Source organism: Suncus etruscus, chromosome 1 (genome assembly GCF_024139225.1).
Source record: "Suncus etruscus isolate mSunEtr1 chromosome 1, mSunEtr1.pri.cur, whole genome shotgun sequence".
In the NCBI taxonomy this organism is placed as follows: domain Eukaryota; kingdom Metazoa; phylum Chordata; class Mammalia; order Eulipotyphla; family Soricidae; genus Suncus; species Suncus etruscus.
In genome coordinates this window covers 126,961,524-126,977,672 of record NC_064848.1, presented here as the reverse complement: position 1 = coordinate 126,977,672, position 16,149 = coordinate 126,961,524, and the positions used below count along the sequence as shown (strand labels likewise).

Here is a 16,149-nt window from a genome sequence, read left to right as displayed (position 1 = left end):
AAAGAACTCAAATGTAATTTTCCTTTTCATCACCTTTATTTTTATTACTGTGCTGTTTTAAAATATTTATCTTTTGATTCATGTTTGTTGATCACCTCTCATACGTAAAGCACTTTGATAAATGTTGTAGGGATATTTCCAGTCTACAAAAGTAGAATACACAACATAGTCATTTTTACAATGGAATGCATAAAACATAAAACATAGAACATAACATAGCATAGTATCTATAACATAGGACATATTAATTAATTAAGCATATTCACACTTTCAGTGTCTTAAGTAAGAGTGGCCTATGTGTGGAATGCTTTATCCTGGTTCCAAAGACTAATTTCCAATATAAGATTGAGATGAATATCAGAAGAATATTGAGAGAAATAGTATTTAACATTAGTGGAACTGAAAATCATGAGTTTTTGATCAGTTTCCGAAATGTTGGTCACAGTCCCCAGGTGCAGCACCTGGCATATCATTTCCTTTCCCATTTGACTCTTGGGGATCTTTGACATGGAGAACAGTGATGACAGACACCGTCCCATTAGGGTATGAGACAGACTCGGTAAAGTTTCCCATTTCTGGGTCCAGAGTGATAGCACAGCTATCAGGCATTTGCCTTACATGCGGCTGACCTAGGATAGATCGTGGTTCCATTCCCCAGCGTCCAATATGGTCCCCCAAGCCAGGAGTGACTTCTGAGCTCATAACCAGGAGTAACTCCTGAGCATCACCGGGTGTGCCCCTACCTCCCAAAAAAGAGTTCTCCATTTCTGATCCAGAAATCTTCTAGGAGATTACAAGGGATGGGCAAGCATTGACAGAACAAATGATATTTAGGTAATATTCCAAGAATTTGTAGCGAAGGAATACTGTGGGCTGTATTGAGGAAGGTCACTCCAGTGATTTTGCATGAAATCAAAGGTATTGACAAGGCACTTATAACACCCTTATCCTCCAGAGTAATATTTCAGAAGGTGATAGTTGAGTTTTTGAGTTGAGAAATGTTTATCTTTGTCTGTATAGAAAGGCTGAATCCCAACTCCAAACTTCTTGCTGAATGTGACCATGTTTTCTGGACATTTAGGCTTGATTTTCTGCCATGTCACAAGACTTTCTTGGAACTTTTCAGAGAGCATCTTAACGAAGCAAGCATGTTCAATGACTTTCTTTTATTTTAAGTCAACACTGCCTTAAGTATCATTACTGCTGGAAGATCCAAATAAGTCGAAAATAAACCTATAACAGAAGAGCTTCCTCAACATCAGCCTCTGTTCTGGTGACTGGGTAAGCAGATGTTGGACTTCTATTGGAAAACCTGGGGTCTCCTCTTGCTACCAAGCTAATAGATATTAGGGTAACTTGAGATTTTTTTTCCTTTGAGATTTTTTTCAATAGTGAGAGTTAATAGTGGAGGAAACCATACATAGGAAACTTTCCCAAAAGAAAACTGATAACATAGAACTAAAAACTCTGTGATTTTTCTGAGTATTGATTTTGCTACTTCAATTTCACAGCTTATTTAGTTTCAAAAGGCAGAATCTCTGAAATAAACTTTTCAGAGTCTAGAAGTAATCTCTAAAAAAAAATTCTTTACTTGAAAATATTTGTGTTGGAGTAATATAGAAAGGTACTACAGAAGGGTATCTGCAGGAATTATTTGCATCTGCAACTCTTTACAGAGACAGCCTGAAATATAGGTCAATTTGGGTAAACACTTTAGAAGGAGACCTAACATTTCCAGGGTTCAGCCTAGCTTGGTTATGTATTTTAAATGAAACTTATCACACAGTATTCTTTTCTAATTGTGACTTTATAGTTCTTAAAATGTTAAAACAACAAACTATCCTTAGCATAGACATATACATAATATGCCTCCTGAGGTACTTACGATAAAGATTAGGTGTAATTTCATCATTTATTATTTCAAAAATAAGATTAAAATGACATTAGGGGCCAGCGAGGTGGCGCTAGAGGTAAGGTGTCTGCCTCGCAAGTGCTAGCCAAGGAAAGAACCACGTTTTGATCCCATATGGTCCCCCCAAGCCAGAGGTAATTTCTGAGTGCTTAGCCAGGAGTAACCCCTGAGCATCAAATGGGTGTGGCCTAAAAAACCAAAAAAAAAAAAAAAGACAACATTATAATGTCTGCATCTAAATGTTACTTAGAGAGAGCAGAAAAAATATACTGACATGGTAAATGTGGAACATTTTCTAGAAAATAAATTCTAATATGAATTATAATGGGTAAAAATATAAGTGTATGTTTATACACTAACTGCAATAATTAAAATAAATGTTTGATAAGGTTTAATAATAAATAAATAATTAAAATAAATAAAATAAAATGTCTTTTGTATATAATCATATTTATACTATGTAATGATTCATATATGCTCTCAATATACATACAATATTGATGAGATTAGGTTTGTTTGTTTTGTTTTTTTTGGCCACACCGGGTGATGCTCAGGGGTTACTCCTGGTTATGCAATCAGAAATCGATCCTGGCTTGGGGGATCATATGGGAAGCTGGAGGATCGAACCTCAGTTGGTCCTAGATTAGATCGTGTATGACAAATGCCCTACAGCTTGCGCCACTGCTTCAGCCCCTGAAGAGATTGTTTATTTATTTCAGCATGTAGTCTATCCTAGAGAATGACCCATGTACATTGGAGAAGAATGTTTATTCAGGTTTCTGGGGGGTGGAGTGTCCTATATAAATCTACTAGGCCTCTTTCTTCCATTTTTCTTTTCAGGTGTAGTATATTTTTGTTGGGTTTCAGTCTGGTTGACCTATCAAGTGTTGACAGGGCCGTGTTGAGGTCTCCAATATTGTTGATTTATTTCAGAGCATAATATCTCACAGAAATTCAAATATAAACTATAGCTATCCTAATTATTTTAAGAATGTTTTAACTACTTCTATGTTCATTATACATAATTATATATTCACAAATAAAGGAAAAGATTATATTTTGTTCTGATAATTGAAATATGTTTTCAAAAATAACTTAGTTTATGTTTAGGGGTGTTGGAAGGAGGTATAATGATATAGATTATATACCTTCAGTAACAGTATTGCAAACCAGAATGCCTAAAAGGAAAAAAAAGAAATGTTTGTGTGTGTGAGAGAGAGAGTGAGAGTGAGAGAGAGAGAGTGGGAGAAAGAGGCAGAGAGTGGGAAATAGGAAAGTTGTTTGTTATAGAGGCAGTCAGTGAAGAAAGCAAGGGAGGTCAGAAAGGGAACTGGGCACATTATCCTGCATTCAACAATGAAGATTGAACATAAACATGGCCCAAACCACAGCAAAATGAATAAAGAAGAAATCATAGTGGAAAGCTTTAATTAATACCTGCATTCTAGGCTGTTTGGTATATTTTTTATACATTGCCTTCATTATTGACACTAGTACCAACATTCTGGTGCAATGTTTTCTAGAATAGTTACATGTGGTACATGATACAACCATGCATTTCTTAGTTTCTGTTATTGCCAGCAATCTTGACAATCCTAGCTTGTAAATGCATCATTTTCCTCTCTCCACAATCATATAATATTTCTCTTTGTATCTAGTTCTTTGTCTTCTGTTCCTTGCAGTGGTCCTCAAACTTTTTAAATTGGGGCCAATTCATTGCCCTTCAGACATTGGAGGGCCATACTATAGTAAAAACAAAAGCTATGAACAAATTCCTATGCACACTCCATATATCTTATTTTAAAGTGAAGAAACAAAATGGAACAAATGCAATAAGTGGCCCACGAGCCGTAGTTTGAGGACCACTGCTTAGAGTGTCAATTCTTTTGAAATTAGGGTGTCAACTTTCCCCTAATATTCTAACTTCATTACACATGCAAAAACTGTTTCCAAGTTGCACCCCATTTAGATAGTCATGGGCTAGAAATTTTACAAAAAATTTTTTACAAAATTATTTTACAAAATATTTTTGAGGGCAAACTTTAACTCATAGCACTGACTATCTACTTTATTCCAAGTTTGGATTAGTAATTAAGACCAAAAAGGGAAGATGGAAATGACATAACTTTATTTGGAGTAATATTAATATTCCCTTCCTCCCAAACCATGAAGTATTAGTGCATGTTTAAATTGGAAAAACAAATATGAGAATATAGAGAAGCAACCAACTCCAATTAGACAGGCAATGGATTAATGCTTTCCTGTGGTGGCTATTTTGTAGCTATTTATCACCCCTAGTAAGTGTCTACTTTATCTAAATCAATAATATTCAGTGTAAATATTTTAAAATATTAATATTGAGGCTGGAGCTATAGCACTGTGGTAGGGTGTTTGCTTGCACGTGGCTGACCCAGGACAGACTGGAGTTCAATCCCCTGGCATCCTATATGGTTCTCCAATCCAGGAGCAATTTCTGAACACATAGCCAAGAGTAACCCCTGAGTGTCACTGGGTGTGGCCCAAAAACAAAAAAAATAAAAATAAAATATTAATGTTATAAAATGTACATTTCTAACTTTTACCCAATACTACAAATTTTAATAAGCACAACATTAGACCTTCTAACACATGAAAGAGTTAACGTGATTCTCTTGAGATTTTCTATATCAAATTAAAATGCTCAGTTTCTTCTCAAATAATATGGTTTGATTTTTCACTTTTTGATAATTCTATAAACTCACTTCTGTTTTTATATGGGAGTTATTAAGCATACTTTATACAGTTTCCTTTTATGTTTAATAAATGATTTTTTCATATCTCTATCTTGGAAACATAAATGTCATAATTATTTTTGTTCTACTATACACACAATAACTTCCAACACATATCAGAATTATCTTATTAACTCAGCAATCTTAATTTTGTGTGTGAATTAAGTTGATTAATTGCAAGTATCAACAACCAATTAGTATTTGATACTGATGCTGCAGGCTTAGTGTCTCTCCTTCTCCCTAATAAAGTATAGAAATAAAGTAATAAAGTAAATGTTTTATTAATATTTGTGTGAACTGATTCTTAAAGATAGAATTAAGGAAATATCCAAGCTCTAATTTGTGAATCTATCAATTTACATAGAAATTTAAAAAATTCTCTTTATAGTTTTTTTAGTGCAAAAGAAAAATGTAGTTGAGATTTCATTTATTCACATTTTAATTGGCACTTTGCCTTGTTGGATGGAATTGGGCATCACAAGGGTATCACAGCATCAGAATGTTCATACATGAACAGGGGATTAAATTTAGGAGCCAAAATGTAGGAGGCATATGTTTTGCTATTTGAATGATCCCTTTGCTCTTTATACAGTTTCCTCAGAATTGGAATTATAAAAAGCCAATTCATTGTCATATTTCCAAGCAACCAAAATATTGAATTAGAGTTTATTTTCCAAATTGTTATATCTCATATTATCTACAACCAAGTGAAATAAACCATTACCATTCATATTGAATGACATGTAATAACATTTGAAGATATACCAACTTAAATAGAATCAAATAAATAAAAACAATTACTGGGATACAAAATAAAACTAGTGTAATAGCAAACAAAATCCAAATAGTTTCATTAGGTATGCCAAAATTATCCAATGGAAATTTGGAATGTTTTTTTTTTAATTGTCTACATGGGACTTCATCCACCATTTTCACTCAGAGATAAAAGGCAACATATTAGATTCTATATAAATGATCTATAGAACTAATAACAAGTCACAAGGACCCATTAGATAAAGGGGCTAATATATAAGATATACAAGATACTAACAGAAATTCACAAGAAAAAACATCTAAACTCATCCAAAAAAAGTAGGAAAAGAAATAAACAGACACTTCCTCAAAGAAGAAATACAGGTGGCCAAAAGGCACAAGAAAAAAGCTCCACATCACTAATCATCAGGGAGATGCAAATCAAAACAACAATGAGATACCCTCTCACGTCACAGAGACTGGCACACATCACAAAATATTCAAGAACAGTCAATGCTGGAAGGGATGTGGGAAGAGAGGAACTCTGGTGGGAATGCTGTCTAGTCCAGCCTTTATGGAAAACAATATGGAGATTTTGTGAAAAACTGGAAATTAAGCTCCCATATGATCCCACTATACCACTCATAGGTATATACCCTAAGAACTCAAAATACACACAATACAAAAATTGTATGCAAACAATACAAAAAAATGCTTTCTGCACAGCAATATTCATTGCAGCATTGTTTACAATAGCTAGAATCTGGAAATAACCCAGATGCCTGAGAACACATGAGTGGCTAAAGAAACTATGGTATGTATACACAATGGAATACTATGCAGCCGCCGGAAAAAAATGAAGTCATAAAATTTTCCTATATCTGGATGGACAAGGAAACTATTATGCTGAGTGAAATAAGTCAGGGGGAGAGAGATAGAATAATCTCACTGATCTGTGGGATTTAAGAAAAATAAAAGACATTATTGTAATAATACCCAGAGACAACAGAGATGAGAGCTGGAAGGACCAGCCCATGATATGAAGCTTACCATAAAGAGTAATGAGTGTAGTTAGAGAAATGACTACACTAATAACCATTATAACAATGGTAGTGAGTGAGAGAAATAGAATGACTCTCTTGAATACAGGCAGGGAAAGGAAGAGGGAGATGGGAGCATTGATGATGGGGAGGTTGCACTGGTGAAGGGGGGTGTTATTTTTTTACAACTAAAACTCAACTACAAACATGTTTGTAATCATGGTGCTTAAATAAAGACATTATATATATTTAAAAAAAACACTAGGGGTAGGGAGGTATGACAAGACCAGAGCAGAAGAAATAAAGGGGCAGTGATGGAAGATTATAGGCACTTTGGTAAAGATAGGGTATATTTTGACTTGCTTTTTATATCAATATTATAAAGTTTAACACTATTGTTGTTTCCTAACAACACTATTTTTGCTACTTAATCTATACTGACTTAAAAAAATTTAAACATGGAGAAGGAGGTGAGTAATATCTCATTTTCTATAAACTTCAAAACCCAAATTTTTCTGAAAATATAAAAGTGCACAGATACCTCTGTGAAAGGAGAATAATTTTAAAAAGTGATCTTTTACTGAAATAGCTGGCTAAAAAATTGGGGGATGGTCACACCCAGTGACTCTTAAGGGTTACTCCTGGCTGTGAGCTCAGAAATCTCTCCTGGCTTGGGGAACCATACTGGGTGCTGGGGTTAGAACCAAAGTCTGTCCTGGATTGGATGTGTGCAAGGCAAATGCCCTACTACTGTGCTATCGCTCCTGCCCCTGGCTAAAGAATTTAAAGGAGTCCTTTGATGACAAATTAGTTAAAAAAGAATATATGCACCATAGAATATGTAGCAAGATTTCTACAATGGAAGACAGATTCTTTATATATAAAACCATCTGCAGTGGTTCATAAAGGTAACCATGTAAATGGGGGAATGTGATAAGAGAGGTCACTTATGGAGTCATAGTGATACTATGGAAGGTTTGATCACCAGTATTCTTGAGCACTTCCGGAGAGCAGATTCAGGAATAATTTCTGAGCATGGGTGTGGATCAAAGAACAAAACAAACAAACAAAAACTGAGAAGTATTATGCAAACACCGAAACCTGCTGTCTTATTATGGCAAAGTATGACATTTTTATGATGCTCAAGATCAATCAAGACTTTATACAAGTGAGATAAATGCTCTGCCACTGAGCTATATTTAAATAGCTTGTGATAACATTTTTGAGCACTAAAATGTAGTCATTTTATAAACAAAATAACAGCAAAAATAACTGTATCTATAACTGGTTAGATCTATAGTTTTTAATAGAATGTAGACATGTGTGAATATATTATAAAAGTAATATTTAAATCTTTAAGTGTCTGACTGAGAGGTCTTTTGAGTATGTGTGAATTACTCCCATTATTTCAATATGAGGTGTGAGACTAACATATGGGCCCCAAAAGGCACTATTCCAAAACCCCTTTTGTGTAATTATCTACCCACATTGAAGGTTTAAAAGGGCACACAGAGATTAGACAGGGAATCCCTTATGCTCTGCCCCCTTGATTATGCCCAGAAAAAAACCAGTATCAGGAAACACAAGAGAGCTTGGCAGGTTTTCCCTGCTACTTGAACAACATAGTAGATTTAAATTTGGGCCAGACATATTAAAGGAAGCTGGCCATTGCTGGCTAACTGTCTTGATAATGGAATTAAGAGAAAAGAATATTACATTGGAAGGGCCTGTTTTTCCAGAATCTCTCAAAGGCAAAAACAAAACAAAACAAAAAAACAAAAAAAAACAAACGTCTAAATTTTCCCAAAGCCAGATAATAAAGGACTGTTATAAAGAACCAAACAGTTAGAATATTTTGACTCCTTTCCAAGAACATATTATTTGATAGTGGAGGAGATTCAAGCTGGAGCATTGTGGATGTTTAGGGACTGAGACAGGAATCATGGGTAGAGGTTAGAAAAGATTCACTGCCCCACATCATAGGAACTTTTACCAAGTTATTCTTAGCAAAGAACCTCCAAAGAATGTTGGGGCCTTCTCAGATAGTACCTGCTTAATAGTACCTTCCTAATGTGCATCTAAGGCCAGTGGAAGAATTGGGCCCACATTACATTTAAATGGACAGATTGTCTCTTGGTGGCTCAGTTAAATCCATTTTTGCTTACCATGTTCTTGGCTATTTATCTCTCTCCAATTCTGGAAATCTAGATTCTGTCATTTAGGTTCAGATAACATCAGTTGGCCCCTTTAATTATATTCTAGTCCCAAGAGTATAAGGATTGTTTTCAGGTCGACATGGTTCATTAGCTGAGAATCCTTTTATATTGTTGTTGTTATTGTTGTTACCAGGCTTGCTAATGTTCTATACTTGTCCCTTATTTAATAGCTAGTTCTTTTAACTCTTACCTGTCACCAAGCCCCCATTTTCACATTATTTATAAACTCTGAGTTCAGTTTTTAATATCACCTGATATTCTCTATCTTTCTCTGAGTTCAGTTTTTAATATCACCTGATATTCTCTATCTTTCTCTGAGTTCAGTTTTTAATATCACCTGATATTCTCTATTTTTCCTAGGGCCTAAGCTCTGTCTAGACCCTACTAGAATCCTACTCTGCCTCATTACCAACCTACCTGTCACCCAGTCCTCTTTAAAACTTATTTGCAGCAGACTATGAAGAACTCAACTTATAGGGACACCTCATTTTTTACCTGAAAAATGTTCATAGTGCAGAATCCTCACCACACTTACTGTTTTTAGTTCCTACTGCTCATATTGATCTACTTTGATACTCTTTTCTTACTATTGAGTAAAATCTATCCCCTGACTATGAACCTATCCCATATCCTGACCCAAGAACTTCTAAACTTCTAAACCCAAGTCTTCTAAATTTTAGTGAAGGATATGTTTTTTAAATTCATATCTGTTTTAGTTAATTCTCTGGAACAAGAATTTGAAAATTACAAAAAACTATATTATTGGAAATCTTTTGTGTCTAAAAAACAATTCAATATCTAGAATGGTGAAAATAGTTTAAAATATAAAAAAATATAATAAAAAAGAAAGTTTAAAATAATTTAACAAATCTTGCTTCTCAATGAATTGTTCTTATGGTTTTTTTTTCAATGTTTTATAGCCAGAGTTCTCAAATGACAGTTACAACAAGGAGAGCTCTATCTTTCCAATCTCTAACCAATTTGTCAGGTCACTAGTAAAGAGTTTTTTTCCATGTCAACAGCTGCTTTGAGGCAGACTAGGTAAAACCAAGTGTCTTACTTTCTATTTTGTTGAGGCTTGAGTTTTCAATTTGTAGAAACTCAGTCCCTCTACAGGATCCATCAGGAGAAGCAATATCTATATGAATGTCAGAAATTCAGGCATATAATTACAGACTTATAAAATACTTTCCTCTTTTTTGGGCTCCTTTTTTTTCTTCATCTAATATCTTCATTATGGAAAAAAAAATCTACTCTAAAACCTATCTTACATTACTGGTCTCTTTGATTACTAAATAATTTCAAATAAACATCTAAAACAACATTAATTATTCTTTCTAAGGAAGAATACTATTTTAATGATTTTTCTTATATTCAAATCATTTTATAAACTAATATTTAAATCAGGAACAGGAGTTTATCATGGATCTTGGTTATATCTCTAAATTAAGATGTTTAAGCAACGTAAGTACTTGGTAAAGCTAGATAAGTCCCTGGTCTCCTAACTCAACCTAACATTATTTCTATGTGCCAGCCAGTCCTTATTATTAATTATGATCTTTTAAAATTTGGGAATAATTGATCAACATTATATTAGTTGCATTGCAAAACAGAGTTAATACATATGTATTTAAAATGACACCATATTAAGGCTAGTTAATTCCATCACTACATATATTTAAAACACATGTTTTCTGATATCAAAAAACGTTAAAGAGCTAGAAAATATCAGTCTATGTATTGAATTTGCTTATAAATGATGGCAACACCAAAGCAATATTGATTCAAAAGATAGAATATTCTTTCTCTAATGCAGCTGTCTAGAATAAGGGTAAAGATTCTATGGTCATTCTCCTTCTGGAAAATTACTATACTTACCTCAATGACTTCATCTTTTTGATGACCTCTCTAATTCTAGTCATGATTGTATGTATGCAATCTAGATGAGGGTAAGGAACAGGCAAGAAAGCACACTTTTCCTTATAAAAGCAGTTTCTAGAAGTCAGATAAATTTCCTTAATTCTGTTAACTAGGTTTAAGGGCATGATCACAATTAGTTGCAAGAAAGTTTGGAAGTATAGACTTTACTCTGGATAGCCAAGGAGAATTGATAAATTTGTATCCCATGAATGAGGAAGAAAGGGGCAATGACTACTGAAATGATTCTATCAGTGCTTATCACAGTTTTAATTTTTATATTTTGGCAAAGATGTGTTTCCTTAGATTATTTTTATTGAAATTGAAATATTCTGAAATGTAAAGTTTTTTTCTTCCCTTTATTTGGGGATGGAGGCATCTCTGCATACCTGGTAATGCTAAGAGACTAGGTCTACTTGGTGCTAGGGACTCATTCCCAGTAGTGCTCAGAAAACTGATGTTGGGTATTGAACCAACAATTCTGTTTGTAATTTGTGCACTTCAACTCTTTTTAGCTAACTCCCAGGTAAGATGTTTAAAGAAGATAGTTTTTATATCTTTTATACAGTGACACACATTTACAAAGGATTATTGAGATGTAGATATTTAGGGTTTTTATTTCAAATTGTAAGGATTAGGTAAATTTGATTTTATATCAATCCTCTGTCTCATGACAATGGTTCTTTACCCGATGGCCAAGAATGGAATGTTTTATATGGGATATTTTACTCTACTATCAGGTACTTCCTCATTGAAGAAATAGCTACACAGTAATTTATGACTAAGTCTAACTCCAAATGATCCACTTGCCAAAGTTGCATATTTTGGAGCAACACATCCTAATCTTCATTAAACAAAGCCTGTATTATAACTGATTTTCTCTTTATTTTCTAATTTGATTTTCTTATCACAGAGCTGTTTCACTTTTTCTTTCACTGTTTCATCCAACTATACCTTAAATATATATTTAATTGTTTAGTGTTTCCCTCTGTCATTAAATCCTTCTGAAGGTCTTTTTTATTGTTTTCAAATTATATATATTTGAACCTTTCTGAATATTGACATTAAAAGAAAATAATATTTAATCACATATATGTCTTTTAGTCTGTAGACACAGACACAGACATTGCTATGTATATATAGCAATCATTTTAGCCACATTGTTCCTTTCTTTCTCCAGGTCACCCTTTCATAATTTTATTTATTTATTTTTGGTTTTTGGGTTACAATTGGCTGTGTTCAGGGGTTACTCCTGGCTCTATGCTCATAAATAACTCCTGGCAGGCTCAGGGATTCCACCTGGGTCTGGCACAGGTGGGCCGCCTGCAAGGCAAACAATTTACCACTGTGCTATCACTCTTTCTAATCTCTCATGGGTGATAAAGGAGTGCCAGTCTACTTTCTTTAACATTTTCATTATTTATACAGGGCTGCTTTGGACCCACTTAAACTCCATGTGATTGGACAGTGACTGTCCAACCCCAAACACCAAATCCCAGACATTGAACAAACACAGTTCCCTGCAGCAGCATCAGGAATCAAATTCCCCCTAAAAAATTCCTAATACCACTCTGGCACCAACTTGATCCAGTTTTAATATGACATGCTGACAATGAGGAAGTGGCAACAACTTGATCTAAGAGCAGGTTGCCCTATCTCATCACCTAACAGTAAGATGAAATCAGAAGACACATCATCCGTTGATATGTGCAAAAACCAAGATCACTAACTAAAGAAGACTGACTTTGACAACCATGACTGGGAAGAACTTATCCTGAACCAATAAGATAGATCCTAGCCTGGCCTTCTGCCAATGATTTATGCAAAAACCAAGATGTCTAATTCCAGAGGTCTGACTTCAACAAATGTGACTAAGCAGAACCTCTGGAATCTTAATGAAAGACTCAATCATAGGCTTCAACCTTGGATCTGTGCAAAAACCAAGACCACTAATTACAGAAGACTGATTACAACTACTGTGATGGAACAGAACTTCCAGAACTGAAAGAAAGACTCTATCCTAGACTTCGTCCAAATACCAAGATCTCTAGCTACAAAGGTCTGATTTTATCATCCACAACTGAACCAAAAGTTTCCTGGCACCATATAAAGATGTTGGGGTGTACAAATGAGCATGAATGGACCCTGTAGGGCAGAGAAAGCCTGTAAGTATTAAACCAAGGGATTTCCCTTTCTAATTTCCCCAATACTTACTATGCAAAAGAAAAGAAGAAGAAGAAGAAGAAGAAGAAGGAGGAGGAGGAGGAGGAAAAGGAGGAGGAGGAGAAGGAAGAAGAAAGAAGGAGGAGGAGAAGGAGAAGAAGGAAGAAGAAAGAAGATGAAGAAGAAGAAGAAGAAGAAGAAGAAAAAGAAGAAGAAGAAGGAGGAGGAGGAGAAGGAGGAGAAGGAAGAAGAAAGAAGGAGGAGGAGGAGAAGGAGAAGAAGGAAGAAGAAAGAGGATGATGAAGAAGAAGAAGAAGATGAAGAAGAAGAAGAAGATGAAGAAGAAGAAGAAGAAGAAGAAGAAGAAGAAGAAGATTAAAGTTATGTGGTTCTGTTGGAAATAAAACTGGGAGGAACCGGCAAGGCTTTGCAAAAGCCGGCTCCCTGTGTGTGACACCAGGCAGGGAAAATCCACGAAAGTACACCGGCCCAGTGGGGCCCAACTGTGAAAAACTGTGAGTGTGACCTCTATATGTCTGTCTACTGTCCTCTTGCGTGAAACTCTTGCGAGTGGGGCAAAAAGAGGCTCCAGAAAACTCGCTCGCCCAGAGGCCAATTTCAGGGAGGGACTACAGAGCATAAAAACCAGCAAGGCTTTGCAAAAGCCGGCTCCCTGTGTGTGACACCAGGCGGGGAAAATCCATGAAAGTACACCGGCCCAGTGGGGCCCAACTGTGAAAATCTGTGAGTGTGACCTGTATATGTCTATCTACTGTCCTCTTCCATGAAACTCTTGCGAGTGGGGCAAAAAGAGGCTCCAGCGGAGCACGGCCACTCCACTTGGCTTTGCGGCCATGCACACTTTCTAAGGAAAGAACACCATTGCAACAAGAAGGAAAAATCACACTAAGAACGGCGCTATATCACAGAAGCAAACATTTCTCTCCGGACTGTCTTCTCTGTTGCATGCTCGGGCCTAAGATTTGACCCAGTGTGAGGCTTTATCCACGGAAGACTCCCCTCCCTTAGAGGTAAGTCAGCCCATCCAGAAAGGGAGGAGCCAGAGGAGTGTGCTGCCTGCATCATATAGACAATGAATACCACCACAACATGTAGAAAAACCCACAATACAATTGTGACAATGGGGAAACAACACAGGCCAGCATCAGACATAGAGAATGAAGATGACAATTCTGAGGACCAGATAATGACCAACCAACTAATCAACTTCTCAGAAAGGACTTTAGACTAGCAATATGGAAGATGCTCAAAGATCTCCAAGAAACCATGGATCGAGTTGAACAGAACACTAATAAGAACCAAGAAAATATGAAGACAGAAATCACAAAACTCCAAACTGAAATAACATGTCAACTAACAGGACTGAAAAAGTCAGTAAACGAAGTGAATGACAAAATGGATAAGCTCTGGGACAGGGTATCAGAAGCTGAGAATAGACTTGGTGCTGTGGAAGATGAGATACATAACAATTCCATACAGCAGGAGAGATTGGACAAAAAACTTAAAGCAAATGAGCAGACAATGGAAAAATTAGTCAAAGAATGGGAACAGATGAAAATAGAAGTCTATGATAAGATCAACAGAAACAACTTAAGAATCATTGGAGTCCCAGAGACCCAGGAAGAAAATTTCCAGGAAGAATCAACGGTCTAGAACATCATTAAAGAGAAACTTCCAGAGCTAAAGAATATATGTGATCAATCCTGCATGCCCGAAGAGTACCAACCAAAAGAGACCCCAGAAAAACCACCCCAAGACACATCCTAGTCACAATGACAAATCCCACAGATAGAGACAGAATTCTGAAAACAGCAAGATCAAAAGGGGAAATCACGTTCAAGCAAGCTTCCCTGAGATTTACAGCAGACCTGTCACCAGAAACACTCAATGCCAGAAAGCAGTGGTGGGATATTGTGACAAGACTGAATGAAATGAATGCTTCACCCAGAATACTATACCCAGCAAAACTCACTTTCCGGTTTGACGGAAGAATACATGGTTTCACAGACAAAAAACGGCTCAGAAACTTTACAGACACAAAACCAGTCTTAAGAGAAAAACTGAAAGACCTAATCTAAGGCAAGACTACCCAAAAGACACACCAAATTTCGAAATAAAGATGGCGTTAAATCCCAGGACAATTCTTTCTCTCAATGTCAATGGACTAAATGCACCAGTTAAGAGACACAGAGTGGCTAAATGGATCAAAAAAAACTCAATCCAACCTTCTGCTGCCTACAAGAAACGCACCTGAATAGTCAGAACAAACATAGACTCAAAATAAAAGGCTGGAGAAAAATTATCCAAGCAAACAACACCCATAAAAAAGCTGGAGTGGCCATACTAATATCAGATAATGCAAACTTTATACTCAGGCAGGTTGTAAGGGACAAAGATGGACATTTTATATTAATCAAGGGGTATGTAGAGCAGGAAGAAATAACTCTCCTAAACATATATGCACCAAATGAGGGGCCAGCAAAATATTTAATACAACTGTTGACAAATCTGAAAAATAATATCAACAACAACACAATAATTGTGGGGGACCTTAAAACGGCTTTGTCAACACTGGACAGGTCAACCAGACTGAAACCCAACAAGAATATACTGAGGAGAGAAATGGAAGAAAGAGGCTTAGTGGATATATATAGGACACTCCACCCCCAGAAACCTGGATACACATTCTTCTCCAATGTACATGGGACATTCTCCAGGATAGACTACATGCTGGCACATAAAACATACCTCCATAAGATCAAGAGGATAGAAATTTTGCAGACTACCTTCGCTGACCACAAGGCTCTGAAATTATTTGTGAACTCCAAAGGGACTCAGAAGAAACACTTTAACACCTGGAAGTTAAACAGCCTCATGCTCAATAACCAGTGGGTCCGAGATGAAATCAAGGAGGAAATAAAAAGGATCCTGGAAACAAATGACAATAAAGACACAAACTATCAGAACTTATGGGACACAGCAAAAGCAGTACTGAGAGGAAAATTTATAGCTTTGCAAGCACACATCAGGAAGGAAGAAGGAGCTTACCTGAGTAGCTTAATGACACAGCTAATAGAACTAGAAAATGCTCAACAAAAGGACCCAAGAATAGGAAGACAGAAGGAAATAACAAAGCTGAGAGCAGAAATCAACGAAGTGGAAACCCAAAAAACAATCCGAAACATCAACGAAAGCAGAAGTTGGTTCTTTAAAAAAATAAACAAGATTGATAGACCACTGGCAAACCTAACAAAGAAAGAGAGAGAGAGAAACTTGATAACTCGTATCAGGAATGAAAAAGGAGAGATCACTACTGATATGACAGAGATTCAAAGGGTAATCAGAAACTACTTTGA

At 35.9% G+C, this 16,149-nt stretch overlaps 1 pseudogene; it reads right to left on the bottom strand.

The window, feature by feature from the left end:
- Nucleotides 1-262: 262 nt before the first annotated feature.
- Nucleotides 263-1,150, bottom strand: LOC126016462 (OX-2 membrane glycoprotein-like; annotated as a pseudogene).
- Between the last annotated feature and the right edge of the window lie 14,999 nt (nucleotides 1,151-16,149).